General features: G+C 36.5%; 1 protein-coding gene across 4 annotated transcripts in view; it reads right to left on the reverse strand.

Annotated features, from left to right (window-relative positions):
* The window catches only part of LOC132202463 (uncharacterized), a 78,699-nt gene that overhangs the window by 38,360 nt on the left and 22,126 nt on the right, over positions 1-18,213 (reverse strand). The window contains exons 1-2 of one of the 4 annotated variants that reach the window (XM_059629398.1): positions 6,785-6,815; positions 4,025-4,071 (exon numbers count right to left, since the gene is read on the reverse strand). The exons of 1 other annotated variant lie outside the window; for it this stretch is intronic. The gene's annotated coding sequence lies outside the window, so the exon portion shown is untranslated. Of the gene's footprint in view, positions 1-4,024; positions 4,072-6,784; positions 6,816-18,213 lie in introns of those variants that run through there. 2 more of the 4 variants (XM_059629395.1, XM_059629399.1) reach the window with 2 other exon arrangements.

The raw sequence follows: 18,213 nt of genomic DNA on the forward strand, positions 1-18,213 counted from the left end.
AACATAATATTGCAATCAGAATCTATGTAAAGAACTAAATAATAAACAAAATCATTGCATATCAAGCAACAATGAAATTAAAAATTTAGGACACTTATAGGAATTTTGTTTTATAGGACATAATGGAAATGTCTGACCTTGAAAAAATTTAACTTTAGTTGCAAACAATATTGTTAATTTTCTCAACCCATCATTATATACATAATTATGAATATTTATATTATTTAATTATTCCTTCAATAGTAAACGGAATCAAATAATTATGTAAGATTAAAAAATTTAAATTTCAATTAATAGAAAATATTTAAAATCTTTAAAAAGTAAGTAAAAACCAAAATGTTTAAAATGAAAATATAATATGTTTGAAAAATAATGTGGTATATCAAGTAAAAAAACATTATTAAAAAAAGGTTATGTAAAAATTTTGTTATGCATTGATTTTTTGAAAAAAAAAAAAAAAATTGTCCAGTACAAGTATAGACATAATATTCTTTTCTATAGAATTAAATGTATTAATTTCATTCTATCTCAAATCTCAAAGCTGGATGCTACTGTAATTTAACTTTTTATAAATATATGTTTAGAGTTTGAGGCTATTCAAAAGGGCAAAAAAGTTTTCTGTTTGTTCGGCAACGCCTCATGCATTTTCAATAAGCCCGCAACATGTACAAAACAAAACACGCATGCAGACCAAAGTTGGACGCTGGGAAACTGATGGACAGAAATAAATTTTGCAAACCCAACGTGTTGACCCGACAAAAGGGACTTTGTTCGACATCTGGCACATATGCAACCACCACACACAAACAACGGTATTTTCAATTTCACTGTTGAGCTCCACACATTTGCGCAATATGCACATAAATATGAAACGACCTTGGATTTTTCCCGTGCAATTTATTCGAACGTGCGCGTTTTCGCCTCTTTGCGTGAAAATTCAATTTGACGGCGCCGTTTATGCGAAAATATTCAACAACGCGGGAGGCGCAATATTAACGCGAGTGCAACTTCAAAGGGCGTTTGACCGGGAATTAGCAGGCGCTGATTTACATTTTCATTACACGAGTGTGAAAGTGCTCTCGGCAGTGAAAAACAAACAGTGGCACGCTTGAAATTATAAAATACCGACATAAGCCTACACAATTGCGCGCAATTCCGATCGCACAAGGGTTTGTTGTTGGGCTTGCGAAAGGGTTCTAGAGCGATTTGTAGGCGGGACGAGAGGATCATGTGCCTGCCAAGAGAGCTTCGATAATGGGGGCCTCTTTTGCATCTCGTCAACGCCGTACATAAGGCGAAGGATCCAATAGAAAAGGTCAAGGAAGCGGATTTGCAGGGTAACAAGATGCACATAGAGTTGCATGAAAAGGAGGAAAAAAAGATGCACTTATTGGTATCAGGTACGGACTGGATGAAAAAATAGCGTTGTTTATATTTATAAGTCTCTGCTGTATTAAATCTAACAATAAATTAGAGATTTATTCTGTGTAAATACTAATCTAGTACATTAAATATTTAATTAAAATTAACTTCAAATTTTAGAAAATGAAAGGAAACATTCTTAAAATTTTCTTTGATTAACTACAGAGATAAATTGATCGCTTCATGAACGTGATCATAATTACCTGAAACTTATCTGATATTAATTGACTCAAAATGTATAAAAACAAACCGTTTAAACAGTTTTTTTGTAAGAAAAAAAATTTCCATTGACTGAAATATATTATTTTATTATTTAGTAAATATATTTTGTAGGGATTTATTTTGACATTTTCTATTTTTAATCTGTTTTTTGGCTTTACTTTAAATTGGCCAATTTTTGAATGAATTTTGGGAGTTGCTAACAATCAATTTTGTAAACAGCAAGATAATAATATGTGATGTTCAATTGAAGATTGCGAGTTCGGCACTTTTTTTTGCTACATTATTAAGTTCAGTCCGTGCTTGAGTGGTCTTGATAAAATGCGTACCAAAAGCCTTGGATTCTCTTCTATACAAAGTAACCATATCGGAAGTGAAGGAGACGTTGGTGGCGTCACTCTTTTCAAATAAATTGCCAATTAAATCGACGGCGAAAGCAATAAATTTGATGCACGCTCACATTTACGTGAGCTAACAAAGTTGATGAGCGCTGCTTGATGCTGCTTTTACCGCTTTATTTAATATTAAATTTTCTTGGGCGTGCTCGCGAAGAAGCCGCAAGATGAATAATTAAATTAGAGTCGCTCGAAAGCAAGCAAGCAAAGTAAGTAAGTGTCTTGAAAAGACGTCCGGACGTTTATGCAACCTGACTGCACAAAGGCTCTACGGTAATAAGCAAGTGCGCTCCTGTGAGAGGGTGGGTGTGTTCGGCAAAGTGCTTTTAAGGTCGAGCTTCACCTTTGAAATTTCGCTTTCTCTCTCCACAACACAGGACCCGTCGCCGCCTGTTTATTGAGTTACACCTGCTCTTTCTCTGCTCCTGTCTGTAGCCCTTTCTCGGAGACAGATTTTACCGCACATTTCGCACACTAACCGTGAAAGCGAATTTAATTTCGCTCGACCTGCGTCGACGAAACGCACCGAGGCAGGAAGAACAACAATTTATATCTTTGCACTGGGAAAGGAAACGTGAAGGAAAGGAAATTGCTTAGCCTTTCGTTGAAATAACAAATGAACCGTTTTCTAGGGCCATCTCTATATTAAAAGAGTGGGCGTCAAATACTATCCACTTGAAATTCATTTTAATAGGTTTTTAAATTTAAAAATAACCTCTAATTGTAAGATTGCTCCTTAAAAATTTAATTTTTCTATCTTAGAAATATTTTGCTGAAAGGAAATTAAATTATAAAAATGAAAAAAAAATATGTTAATAATCACAATTTAGCAAGATTTCTGATTTTTTCAAAGATGGAAATAAATAAAATGAACTATTGGAAAATTTCAAATTTTGATGACTCCAAAAAAATTTTGCTGAATTGAAAAAAAAAAATATTTTTCATTCTTGATAAAATAATTTTAATCTATTTTGGAAGATAATTTCAATAATCGACAAAGGAAATATGGCTTAAGTTACTTTCATTTAATTAAATATTATATTCTTCACTTCAGTCTTACTTAGAAACTAATATTGACATTCTCAACCTTGTGCCAATCGTGGTTCAAACGTTTGCATAGATGAATCGTCAAAGGCTCACTTGTTAGACGTTTGTTGTTTTTGGAAGTAATTCTGCTGCATTTGAAACGCAGAGAACATTTATTTGAACAGCACCCGGCGTGAATTTGACGCAGCATAGACAGCGCACGCCATTTATATTTGAAGTCAAAAGCGTTTTTGAAGACCTAAATAAATAAAGATCACCGAATGGATGCCTCAAGCAAGATGACAGACGTTTGCCAAGTGAATCCTTTCTTCCTTCACCTCTCTGGCAAGGAGCTCGACGTTTGTTCAGACAAGGCGGGTGTAAACGGGCACTGGATATTGTTTTCGTAATGTAAGTCTACGGAAAATGCAGTACTTGGAGGTGGCGAGTTTGGCGAAGAGAAAAGCTGAAGAGCGTATATGGGGTCGATCCGCGCCCACCGCACATAAATTTCGCCAGCGTTGAATGGGGCGCACCATAGAGAGGTGTGTATGGCATTTTTATTTTCGCTTCTCGGAATTAGGCTTGCCGAGAGCACCGAGAAGGTTGGAAAATCAATAGAGCCGAGAGTTTTAGAGGAGGCAACTCACGATTTTCCGACTTTTCTTTGAATTGTATTTGCATTCAAGCGATTTTGACAGCAGGAATTCTTAGAGCTCTGCTGGTTTGACTTTCATATTTTGTTGGAAGTTGGAAGCAGAGAAGTGAATTATTTATATTTGGATGAAGATGAGAAATTTGCCAGAGGCTGAAATTCAAGAAATTTCTTAAAAAATTTTGCTTTTGAAATCTACGTTGGAATTTCAATATTGTAAATTTTAATATCTACAAAGGCTTTTCTTAATTACTGCGAGATATACAAGCCACCTTACTTAATAAACAAAAAAATCATGAGAACATACCTAATCCCTCAAAATATAGCCACTTCAAACTTCGATTTAGCTCTCACCTGAAACAAAAATGACATAATTTATCACTCTCGAACATTACAACAAATAATCTCTCAAAATATATATGTATTAGTTTATTTCTAAGAATACTTTTTCATTCAAAATGTTTCATTGAAACTTGAAGGTTGACAATATAAAAATCCAGACATCTGCAGGAAACACACATGATAATGCGGATTGACGTCCGCCAATTTCCGAGAACATTATCTCTTATGGCAGCCGCAGCAGCCCCGCATGTGTTTATTTATCCAATATTTCTGCACCACAGCAGGTGCTTATAATGAAATAGCACGGCCTCAACCTTGCCTAACAACGAGCCGAGCTTTAAACAAACGGGGTCGGTCGGCAGCTTTATTCCAGCGGACGGTTCCGAGAAAGAAAGAGCTTCCTTTTTCTGCTCCGCTCGGCGCTTATATACTTTTCTTGAGAAAACAGCAGGAAACCAAAACTAACCAGCGGCAGCTCACGTTGGCCTTTTCTCGCGCGGGTCATTCATTCTCTGGCCGAACATACTTTACGTACATTACATCACAGTTGGTTTCTGAGAGAGCGTACGTGCGGTTGGAAACACAATTATCAGTGTGGCTAATATTAGTTAGAGCGAGAGACTTTTGCCCCGGCGCGCTTCAAAAGGCCTCAAGTGTTTGGTTTGCAGAGGACACTTGCCAAAACAAACGTAATTTTCAGCACGAGCGCGCGCGCTCTGCTTGCACCACTTAATTCATCAACTGGATTTCTTCTGCAAGAGAAATAAAACAGACCAATTTCCAACTTTTGCCAATTGCTGTTGACTTTGGACAGTTTCAGGAGCTTCCGAGAAGAACAAAATTATTCAAACTTCAACAGTTTTCAACGAAACGGTAATTTTTTCAAGTCTCATTTTCATTTTTCGGAGTGAAGAGTTATTGGGTAAGTTTTCACGACCGCTCGAATGGCATGCAAAATGAAATAAACGTCAAAAGAGAAGAATTGGCAATCAAAAGTTCACCCGAAATAAATCTGCGCGTGAGAGATGAAGCAAAAATTCAGGCCAAGCCAATTTGGCAGAGTCAATAAATTAGACAGAGCGCGTTCGTTCGCCGCATCGATTAATCCCAACTGTGCAGTTGTGACGCCGTGAGTTATGTGTGTGCTTTGATGGAAAGATATCAATAGCGGCGCTGCGAAAAGCCCTCTTTTTTCCCCGAGATCGCGCAGAATTAGAGGAAGAAGAAGTGATTTTTGTTTACACGCGGCTTAAGTGAGAAATTGTGTCTCCGGCAAACAGATGTTGAGTCAGGTTAAAAATTGCAAGACGTGAATGACCTCTTTTAACGCCGGACACCCTCGCCCGCCCGCCAGATCGCACACATTCTCGAAGACCTCATTCCATCTTCGCCACACGCGAGCAATAACAGCATGCTGTGGATTAATGCCCTGTCATTGGCATCTTTCACATATATAATTCGCGAGGCGTTTTTAAAACGGGCTATTTAACTAGGGCGCACGTGAAAGCTTGACGGCAGAAATTAAAATTAAATAATTAAAAATATCAAATATATAACAGTAACTTTTTTTATTTAATATTGCAACAGAAAGCTGGACGAGACTACATAATTGATAAAAATTTTCAACGATAAGTAAAAGGAAATAAATACACTTTGATTAAGTTGGGGGGTATTTTTACCTTTAAGATTTGGAATAAAAGTTTTATCAATTGATGAGAAGAGGGAGCAGCACAATATAATTTTTTAGACCAAACAATTTATCAATTTAAAAACTGACTGCAAAGCGCCTTTTTGACAATTCTTTGCTATATCGTTCGTTGGTTTATTAAATATAACTTTATGTATTATTATAGTAAATATATGAAATAGTTCCTAAAAAGAATATTAATAATTATATTTTTATATTACAAATTTTTATTTTTTCCTTTTAATTTAATTTTTTCTTCTTATTATGATTTAAAATATATTTTTAAATATTTATTTCAGTGGCTTTACTCGCCTATTTTTTACTAAAACAAAACATTTTCAAATATTATTTATTTCTCGCAGATTCCTCTTGTTATACACAATTTAACATTTCATACTCTTTTTGTGTAATTGACTGCGCTAGTCCTTAAATGCAACTATAATTGACTGAAAAACTGATGTCTGATAAAATATCTTATTTATCCTTCCATATTGAGTTATGCGAGAGCAAAAATTTAACTTTTACTGTTCGAGGAGGTAAATTAAAAATTTCCGCTTCAAAAATAAATTAATTTTGGTGAAACATGAATTTTTAAACAGTTTAAATGGTTTTGTTCCATCCTTTAGTATTGTAGTCCGACCGCATTGTTTTTGTATTACTTTTGTTAATAAAGATAATATAAATAATTTGCAACTAAATAATATTTTTTTTTATACATAATTCTCTTATAACATTGTTCTCAGACGGCCAAGTTAAATATAGAAATTAATAATAAGCCCTGCTAACATTTAATTGAACCTGAAACACAAAACTTCTGCTTCTGGAGACGAAGAATGACTTATTTGACACGACAGACGCCACGTCAGTTCGTCGAGTTCCAAATGAAAACGACAGTGTCAAAAATTTCCTCATCTCCTCAAAAGTTCGCGACACGACGTAATGTTATCAGCGGCAACTTTCTCTCTGCAAAGACGGAACTGCTTTTCGCGTGGCAATTTTCAGCGCTGTTTTGCGATTCAAAAGTGACAGAAAGATTACCCCAGCGTGCGGCAATCTGATGATGCGGGCAGAAGCGCAGCTTGTTACTCTTTTTGCGAGCTGCTCGGGGAAAAGTAGTGTACAACTTTGGCGTTTAGCGAACTGCTGCTGCCACTTTCTTGTCTAACTTATTCATGGCGGTGTTTCGCGCGCTCGTCCTCCGCCGCCGCCGCACATTATGAGCGTCTCTGACACCGAGGGCGTCGTATTTCATGCCTCTCCGGAGAGAGTTTCGCGTGCAGCTGCCTCGACACCGAGAGTGGGCTCGCAACCTTTAAAAGGTGCTTTCGCACACTCACACACACACCGCGATAAATTACGGCGGCATATTGCGGTGCGTGGCCCGAATCTAAATAACTGCATGCGTTTGTGGCCGAAGCGCCAAAGTTTCAATTTGGCCTAATTAATCTGCAGGATTTGTTGGGCAATTTACGACCGGCGGGCAAGTCTGGGTTTCGTGAATTTTGCATCAGTACTGACTGCTGAGAGTTTTGCACACTCAATGGAAATTTTAGCCAAAAAGAAAAGAATGAGATTTCCGAGTTAAAATAATATAACACTTAAAGTATCAAATTAAAATATTGTTATGTTAAGTACTATAAATTTTGTCCATTACCTTTAAAATATTTGAGTTAATATTGCAAATCAAATGATATAAGTGTTGTTTAAACATATTAAATAATGTCAAGTGGAATCCAATAATAATTGCATGAGCTCAGGCTTGGCAATATGATGCAAATAACCAATGGTATTTAAATAAATTTCAACCACACGAAAGACTCCTGTATTTCCGGCATTTTTTTTGCGTACGTTTGTACTTTTTTTATGTTGATGCATGATTCCGCTTTTTTTACAGTGTACTCTTTTTTGCGTTGTAGTAACATGATAGAGCATTAATAAATAAATAAATAAAACGACTGCTAACTATAATTATATGTTGAAATTATATCTACAATTTAATAAAAGTAATGAGATGAGTAAACTTTAAAATTATTCTATACTAGAACTTATGTTGATTATCATTTTTAAGGGCTTGTTCTTGCTTAATTTGACAAACACATTTTCAAAATTACTTTTAAATAAATAAATAATAATTTAATATGAAAATGTTTTAAAAATGACTGTTTAAATAAAAATAACTATAACGAAATTCTTATATATTAAAATTTATACTTATTTTTAACATTTTTTAGTTTTTTTTTTTATCAACGTGCTTTGTATTTATTTGAATAAAAATTAATGCACAAAAAATTCTAAATGTGCACACGAAATTTCAAACGAATACTTGGTTAATTTTTGCATATTCCTGCAAAAAGACAATAAGCTTCAAATTGAAATGCGCGCGGCAGTTGACGACCTTTAGCTACAATTAGCGAAAGTCTCGAGAGGCGAAAGCACTGCTGCAGAGTTTGGTGCGTGTTAATAATTCACAAAACAAAGGGGACGTCGGCGAGGTGCAAGGAAATGAGAGAAATTTTCATCTCGCCGCACGCACAACGCAGGCAGCGAATTATTATGTCAGTCATGGGGTGGGTGATTATCATGAAAAGTGCGGAAAGCAGTGCGGAGATGAGAGGGAAAACGGAGAGGGGTTGAACTTTCTTTTCCTCGGATGCTCCTCGAAATCTGATGCGTACATTCGAGGAGCAGAATAAAAAATAATAACTGCTGGCTGGCGGAGACTGATACATCTGTTTGTTTTTGTTTAATAGCATAAAAAATATCTCTTGTTACATCAGTTTTATAGCTTGTGCTGCTCGAGCGATAAATTCATTCGGGAAATAAATCAATATTCTACGTTGGAGAATTCAATTTTTATTTGGAAGGATAACAAAGCACCGTGTGCGTATGAAATCTTACGAATAAACAAAGTGAACGTGCCTTAATGCTCTCCTTGAATACGTGCTCGCGGCTGTTTGCCAAAATAGTATAGACTGCGAGAATAATATATTTAATGCAGCTTTTTCGAACGTGCAGCTTTGTTTGCTTGCGAAAAGAAGCAGAGTGTGCTGGATTTACTTCGATTCATTGTTTGCTCTGGCGCAGAATAAAAAAAGACAGAATGTGCAGGAGCTGTTTGAACAACGTCCTTTGTATTGACAGAATGCAAATTATTCCGCATTGGTTTAAATTATGTCTAATAAATTGCGACTTATTTTTAGTGCAGTGGCATTGAAAATAGAAGTTATATTTACCGTAGTAAATAATACGGATACGCCAGGGAAAACACGGTGACATGATATTGTCCATACAATCAGTTTTATTTTTAAATCTGCTGCTTTTTGACAATGGAGGACAAAATATGCGGTTTGTAGATAGGAAAGGCGGAGTTAAAAAAAAATCCAAAGTAGATGAATGCAGCAGGTAACAAAAACCGGAAATTCTGTTACAAATTTAACCAAGTTTTATTTACAGAAGTAAATAGCAAAATCAAAAAGGTTATTTACGAAGTAATTTTTGAAATTCTAAAGGAGTTTGGGGGTTATAATTAAAAAAAGTTTATTGGTTAAAAAAGTTTAAATAGGCCCACATTAATTTTCCTTAGTGTAATATTAATCATTTACCCAGGACCAACGTTCAGTCATCAATTAGAATCACCTAATAAATGAGGTGTGTTTCATTACAGCCGACTTTTGAGCTTAATTAAAAGCCCCTTGTGGGGCTACTTTTTTACTCGCAGATAAAACTAATGGCGCTGATCGGGCAGCCATACGATTGCGATCGCTCTTTCAAAAGGCGCTCAATTGCTCCGAATTCAATTCCGACGGCAATTAATCTAAACGTCAAGTTGGCAGTTAGTTTTGCTGCGCCAGAGCAAAAACCACATTGCTTGGGCCCCACACTCGGCCTCTGCGATAGCATCCAACTCCGGAGATAACCGGCCGGGCGGAATATTTGCATAATTTGTTGGCGCCCAGTGTGCGACTAACATGCGTGAATATGCACGAACTTGCTCACCACTCGAGCAGGGCACATTTGAGGGTGTGTGAAAGGGGCACTGAGAGAGGGTCTCTTTCGTCTTAAGGCAAGGAGGCCTAATGGCGTCTAGACGACTAATCACGCCGGCAAAAGCTCTTCCTCTACAACAAACCCTCCAACGCAGCAAGAGAGTGTATTGTGTTGCAGGCGGCGTACAGCAGTTTTAATGAGAAGGGGTCTTGCTCCAGGCAGATTTAATAACTTGAATACCATGCAAGAAAACTTCAAGCTTTCGTTTCTAATTTTTATCTTTTTTAAATCAAAATCGGAAAATTTTGGATTGGCAACAAAAAAAACCACTGTTTCATGGCTTTCTAAAATATATAATTACTTTCCCCCACCAAATCAATAGCTGTGCAAAAATCGGAACATAATTTACGTAGTGAAAACACAATGATATATTTTATTTAAAATTAACTTTTCCTCTCATTGTCAGTAAGTTTGAAATTTCAACTGGGTATTTGGCTTGATTTTTATTAACTCATTTTCCTTGCAATTCTAATTTTGTAAAAGTTGGGTGTCCCATGAAGTAAAATATTCTTTGAAACGAGCGAGCGATGCCACCAAAAGATAACTCGCACGCAGAAATTTTGTCAACTGTGGGCGCACAAAGAGGATGTGTTTGCGAAAAACACCGGCGGCGATGTGTCTCTCTTGCTTGCACTCTATCTTTCTCGTCGCTAAAAATATCTCTCAGTGGTGGCAAAACGTTTCCCAGAAATAAGCGGCCCAGAGCTTCCGTCTTTAAAAAAACACAATTCAAGAGGGAAGAACCGGCGAGTTATTACATTTGGTCGTGTTGCAGGACGCCCAGCTTCTTATGTACAATTAATTGCGTTTTAATGTTGTAAACAAGCCGAATGTTTTATGCCCTCACTCACTTAGCAAGTCTCGGCTGATTTTGCTGCTTCCTCTGATGGGAACAATGCGCAGTAAAACTCGCTCGTCAGCGTAAAAAGGGCATAAAACGGAGCGGCACTTTCTTTAATGCTTTTAAAAAGACGAGCTTCTTTTACGTTTTTCTTTCAGCTGAATTATAAATTACCGAAACAATTACTTGGAGATGAGATTCTTCTTACACAAAAGGTTCAGAGGTCACTCAAGCTTGGGGATCTTGTTGTTTTAAAAAATGAAAATGAAAATTAGGAATCAGGAATAATAAATAAGAAATAGATTAACCTAGCACATAAAAGACCCTGAAATAAATGTGAAATAATCTATAAATAAATCAATTTGAACAAGATTACAATTTCTAGAAGAATTCGTTGATTAAGGGTGGATTCGTGATATTTGATTTTGATTTACAATTTAAAAAATTTCCCAATTAATTACAAATTTATAATTTCTTAAGGAGCAACAAACGCCACTAAAAACACGCGAGGAAAGGAAAAGTCGTATATAAACTGAAACATCTAGAAAATTTCATCATCTCTGTTGTCAGTTTTTTTTTTTAAATTTCCACCATAATTGCTTAAAATTTGATGCTAAGCAATTACGTTTATTTAGTGGGTTGCTTTATAAATTAAATCAATTAAATTAACTGAAATTCTGCCCAATATGTCTGGACCTAAAATAATTTGCAAGCAGCAATAATTTACGAGAGATACAAATCAATTAGCTAATAGCCAGGTGTTCAAAGTGAACTAAACGACAGGCTTCAGCAAACTCGATCACTGTCTGCGCACCATGTAATTGTGATGGCGCTCGCCGGTTTGACAGGACATAAAGCCGTTCATTATAACAAAGCCCGGACACGATCAGGCGCCGGGAGAGCAAATCGTCAGTGGAGCGTTCATTTGCATGCAAAATTGAATCGGCTGGTTTGTCGCAACACAATATCAATTTTCCGCCGATAATGACAAATTGACAGGGCACGCAATCGCTGCCGCGCGCACTGAAGCCTACCTGCTGGCGGCGACCCATCAAAAAATAATTTGTGAATGTTTTTTCTCCTGAACACGGTGTTTTGGGCCAAAAACTGGAGGCATGCAAACCTCAAATTACGTTTAATGGAATGCGCGATTGCGTGTGCCGGAGACGTCCGAGATAAGAGAGATTGCCGAGAAAAACGACTTTTTTCTCATCTTGGCCAGCAATACTGGAATTTGCAATGCTTGCCGAAAATGAGATTTTCCTAACGTTGTTCATTTACTTTTATGGGGTGTGAAGAGCAGAGTGCGACAGACGGCAGTGGCTTTAATGGAGTCTGATGGGATGATGGGAATTAGATCGTGTGCGTGACAGGACGAGATTGCTTTTGGAAATTTTTACAATTCCTTCTCTTATAGATAAAATCCCATTAAAAGTTACATTAATACATTGTTTTTACGGTCAACGTTATTTAAAATTATTTAACTAGCAAAATTGCCTAGTTCCCATAAGTGAAAACAATAAATGCATGTAATTTATAAGAACTCAAAATAAAAATAAATTAATGACACCACTTTTTAAATGAAGTCATAGTTTTACCAGTCAGAATAGAAAGAAGACAAATTTATTATTTAATAAATTATTTTTACAGTACTTTTGTTGTTCAGGCTCAATTATTTAGCTAATAGTTAACATTCTAACAACCTTCAACAATTATAATTTTCTGGTAATTTTCCATTCTTCTGTATGCTTTGAATTTATTTCAAAATACTTTTTTTTCGCCAACACTCTCTTTATTAAAAATTTAGCGATGCAGAAAACGCTATTTACATGAAAGGAAAATGTTTTGCTCCAACCAAAGAGGCTTCCTCGTCTGCATCCGTGTAAAAAATGCAACTCTAGTGCTCAGTGCTAGTGATTAATTACTCCACGCCCCAGTGGTGCACAAGATAAGAGCCGACAACAAAGTGGCGTCAAAGGGAGAGCTACCTGTCCCACATACTTTGAATCCCACCCAGACAACGTTTTGTATAGACATAAATTTACGTAAATTTATACATGATTATAAGCTGCAGCAAAACACAGAGTTTTGCATGCAATCAACGCCCGCTCATTAGTGGCGCTTCAAATGTGACATCGCGCCCCCCATCATGGACCAGCCATCAGTCGACCGCAATTGCCCCGCTGATGGCGTTAGCAAATATAAATTCACGGCTCGACAAACACGACGCGCACATTGGTGGCTTGATGTGTAATTTGTATGTGGATGTACTGCATTGGATGCACTTTTAGTCGAGTGCCCTCCGAAATGTCAATTAACTACACAGCAGCCGGTTTAATAATGTGCCGTACAAAAAAAACCGTCTGCTCTGGTGCTGACAAAAGGAGCGCGTTTCTACTCAAATGGGCGCATGTTTTCCGAGCGAATGCCTCCGAATTTGTCACTCGAGTTGGAACATCCGTGTGTATGGCAAGTGAGCCATGCAAACAGGCGTCCCTGAACTCAAAATATTGGTACAGGTATGAGTGGGAATTAACAAAACGTACCACTGGAAAACAGCATCTGAATTCCAAAATGAGAAAAAAAATATCCTTTAATCTTTTGTAAGAAAATTTTAACTATGAAAAGTCATATAGTGTCGTTGTTAATTAATTAATTTTTGTTGCATAAAATACAAACATAATTGAATAATTTATAAAATGTTCGTTTAGCATTCTGTAGTTTATTTATATTGTATTTGTAAATAAAAATTACTTAACTCCTTTCCATGTGAATAACATTTTAAATATTTTATTTGCTTCAAACCAGCTTGAAACTTCTAATATTTATAAAAAAAATGTGGTCGAGCTCATTTCAATCTTTCTTTAAAAAATTTCTTGCTATCTATAAATATTTTTTTTTAATAAATATCTAAAATACTAAAACCAATAGATAATAGTTAAATTTTTTAAATGTAATAAAAAAAGTTACTTTCATAGTATTTTTATCTTGGCGAGTAAGGTTAAATTTTTTATTTTTAGTTACGTATCAATTTTTATCTCTGATAACAAAAAACATTCGATCAAAAATATTGGAAAATTTAATCATCTTAAATATTTGAGCAATACCCGCGTTGAAAGCATTAACAGGCGCTCGGTTTGCGTCTGTCATACACTCGACATTATTTGTTGCGTTCCGCGAACGTCACAAAAGTAAATGCATCATCTTAATTGGATTCCGTCACTCGTCAACACACGTACGATGCTCAAGTCCATCAAGCGAAGTTATGCATCAGCAAACTCTGCATCAATTTCATAATATTATAAATTCTTGCCTTCGATCGTTCGCATCGCTTGCCATGGCATTCTTGCGAAATATTTCAAACGAGGCAAACCGCACCGAAGAGTAGAAACTCGCAAGATGCAAAATGCAATCTTCTCAAAAGCTCAAAGTCGATAGACTGCCGACACACATGGCAAATTTCCCGGCTCGCGATCTTGATGCAAAAGGGCACAAAGTTTTGCAACTTGTGCAAAAATAGCCGAGGAATAAAGTTCCACTTCCGAAGATACGAGTTCGCCCAAGCATTCCATTGCTGACCAAAAAGTTGTGATTTGGAAAAGCACAAAGGCGCGGTATGAAATTTGACGGGAATGTACTTTTGGGGAACAAAGGTTGGAGACAAATAAGAGGACGAGCGCTTTCGTCGCCGTAATCTTGTTTCTGCAAAAAAGAGATTGCTCGCTTTCAGTCTCGAAGGGAAAAATGCCTTTCAAGTGACAAATTGCTACACAGGATTTTGGGATATAAAAGCAGCCGCGAGACGAGATTATTCTTAGCAGAAAGAGAGTGAGGACACAAAGCGACGCGCAATTTAGGAGACGAGAGCGGAAAAAATTTGTGTGGGGAGAAAGCAGGGTATGAAAGGCCGCGTTAAAATTCAATCTGGCGCCTTCCATTTTTAATCAAATGAATCCACGCTGCGAATAATCACGCCCCAGAGCCCGATAATGAAGTCGATTCGCAGAAAAGCGCGGCTGCCTCGTGCCGACGAGATGATATCGTGCCTTTCACCCGTCAACCGGCATTGCAAAGTACATTTTCGTGGGCGCTCTCGACAACTTTGTAAATTGAATTCAGTTTGATAGTGAGAGCAAAAAAGAAAGAGAAGGACGGGCAACGTGTAAAACTCGCACGCAATTCCGCAATTGAATCTCGGAAAAGCAAACAAAACGAGCTTGTTCCGGTTTTGTGTCAGCAAAAAAATTTCCGTGAAAATAAGTGGAAATAAAAAGGCTTATATATTCAAATGGAATGCATAAAAAAACTTCTAAAAGTCTCATAAAGAAAGTTTTCTGGAAGATGTTTCAAAATTTTTTTTGTTCATTTTGAGGACAGCAATTTGAAAGTAGCTCTTTGGTACTTTGCAAATAAATATTTTTTTTTAAATATCAGAACAATATTTTAAATTTCCCAGTTGGATATTCTTTGTTTTGCTAACTCTTGATGATGCTCGAAAATTATGAAAAATGCAAAAATCTGAAGATTTTTTTACTGAAATTTAGTATTTTGAAATTCTTTTAAAATTTTCAGTAAATGAAATATATTTAAAGGAAAACGATGAAAAGGCTGTTTATTTAAATGTTTTTGTGCCATTTAAAAAAAATATTGATTGCTCTCTCAGCAGTTTATAATTATGAAATTATCTGCATCTGCTTTTTTCTTGTTCTTTTGAGTGAAGGAGCAAGAAAATGAGCGTTCTAAGAAGAGTCAATTTGAAAGTGGTGCTTGCAGCCGTGCGGAAAGAATGGAAAGTGCACACCTAGAGGGTGCAACGGCGCAATAAAGAAAAGGGCAAATAGGACTTGTTCGCACTTATTCAGACGCAGGCGACCTTAACCTAGAAAGTAGAGCGGCAAAAAATAATGCAGCCGCGCTTCTTGCATAAAACAAATAAGACGCGCGCATAAGATCAAAAGAATATCGCCGGCTTTCAACAGGCGCGCTCGATTGGAAATTGAATATCGCGAAAAGCTTTTCTTTGTCGAGATGCTTCATCTGTTAAGACCTACGGTGGAATTGGAAACGGCGCAATAATATGCATGTTTGTGTATAGAGCTTGTGTTATTTTGAAGAGAGATTTTGCTGGAAAATAAACGTTTATTTGTTGTTAGTTTCGTGGAACTGAATTATTACATCATCACAGACGGAATGTTAACTTAAATCAAAGATAATACTAAAGTGGGAAATCCGCAATTGGTATCACAAACTGACGTTTCAATTTTCAATAGATATTAAAATTCAACTTTTAAATTATGTATATGTATTTGTGTAAGACCTAATATGTTAAATTAGTTTGTATGTAGAATATAGAAACACTTTCATATTTTTCAAGATTCATTGTTCCTCAAAGTTATTATTCAAAGATGACAGCTTCATACAGTAAAAAAATATTGATAAATAAAATTTTTAATTTATAAAGTTAATTATTGTAGTACTCAAGGCCTTCAAAGATACACATAATATATAATCGAAATAGTTTGATTATACGTTTTTAATTTTAATAACATTTATAAGCATTATACCGATAAACATGTAATATTCAGAATAAAAATAAAATTTTAAAAAAAATATTAATAATACAATTACTCAATATATACAATATTAAATAAATATAATGTTTGTAATAAAGTATTCTTTATAGATAAACACTAAATAATTTTTAACAGATTTTTGTAAAATATTTAAAACAAAAAATAACTTCAGCAAAAATTTGGACAAGGATTCCAGGGGGAAAAAATTCAATGAGCAACATGGAGGTGCGCAAAACAAATGATAAATGACGCCGTCGGAGAGGAAACTGCTCAAGCAGGAGGCACACGTGGAAAAGATCAAGGTGTTTATAGCAGTGGCGAGTTAGTTCGCCGGCAACTAATGACAAAATAGCCCGCGGGAGCGTCGAAAGAGCGGGTTTTGCAACTCGCAGGGAGCGCGCAAAGGGAAGAAAGGAACAAGAAGTTGGTCCGCAGGCGGCGGAAAACGTGAGTTGGCGAACTTTGCTACAAGCTGATTAGCTCATCCTTGGGAAGCTGCTTTTATTACTACACGAGAAAGAAAGGGAGGCCGATAAAAATCGCCATCTCACCGCGTAGTGGCAAGTGGATTTTTTTTACGATCATCTTTAATCCATCTGCCACGGCGAAGAGCAAGAAGAAGTTTCGCGGCTGGGGATCAAAATCCATTTGGCTGTGTGCGGACGACTCTTTTTTCCTCCCAGGAGGTGCATCATGTCAAATCAGGGCCGCGGCCACAATATATCTCTTGATTGCCTGTTGCGAGCAAAAGGTCCCCGACCGACCGACCACCCTAGATTGATATTGCTCGGCAATTTCGTTCGACCGCACGCACTCCCGATTAACCATCAGAATCGTGACGTTGAGATGAAAAATTTCTTTACTACCCATCATGCCGATGGTCGAACGGCAGATGAAATTTACTCAGCTGATGAGAAAATGCCTTCGAAAAGCCGCACAACGTGTCCCCAGAGACGAACCCTTACAAAATGTATCTGCGATTTAAATTTCCGACTCCCACTCAACCTGATTGCAAAGAAATTGCCCTCTGACAGGAAAGAATTCTTCTTTTTCCTTTCTCTGCCTCTTTTTGTATCAATCTATACGATTCTTCGCGCTGTTAACTGACATCCAATTATATGAGAGAATGCAATCGAGCGAACCGAGATCAAACAAAAGACTTTTCGCCCGCACCAAAAAGCTCCTCCTTGTCATTAAATTTCGCACAGCCCGACGCTTTTTGCGCCGTGCTGCTTTTTCGTTCCAATTACTCATTAGAGGCCACGACAAAAGTCGTTAAAATTCAGCAGAGGTCCGCCTTGCAACGTGTACAAAAAGCATAGGTGACTTTGCTTTTTTTTTCGAGAACTTCTTTCAAAACCGGAACCAACTTTTTGAATGGGACCCCCTGTAGAGTTCTTCTTAAAGGCGGCGAGTTTTGCGAAATTCTTTCAAGAAGCTCATTAATTTTGTGCCAAGGAAACTTCCAAGAAAAAAGTGGAACGAACGAATCTTGTTTTATCGTAATGAACAAATTAATAATCCAGCTTTCGTAATTGGAAATCGATATGAGATATTTCGAGATTAAGCGAAATGACACGACCCATTTTCTCTTGCTATATAATTTATTATATCTTTTAATGAATGTGACTGGAGATAATTCTCAAGATCGTAGAGTATGGGTGCTTGACAACAGTCGTTATCCAACGACCTTTTTTAATTAAACAAACTCCTCGTTATAAAGCACGAATGTAATAAAAAAAATATTTGATTTCTTTCTGAAAAAGTTAACTTCAACGCAAAAAAATCATTAATTCATTTCTAATTTCATTAAAAAATGTCGGTGTTGTTCAAGGAGAAAATGCCAGAGGCACGCCTAAACTGATCACTCTTGTTTCCAATTTGAATTGTAACACAATTTTTTTACCTTCTTTTCAACGCCATATGCCAAAGGTAGGATGCAGAACTGACACCAACTTTGTCATTAACTAACATTTAAACTAGGCAAAGTTAATAAGTAAGTACTT

The sequence above is a fragment of the Neocloeon triangulifer genome, unplaced genomic scaffold (assembly GCF_031216515.1).
Source record: "Neocloeon triangulifer isolate White Clay Creek 2 clone unplaced genomic scaffold, ASM3121651v1 ptg000015l, whole genome shotgun sequence".
Lineage (NCBI taxonomy): Eukaryota > Metazoa > Arthropoda > Insecta > Ephemeroptera > Baetidae > Neocloeon > Neocloeon triangulifer.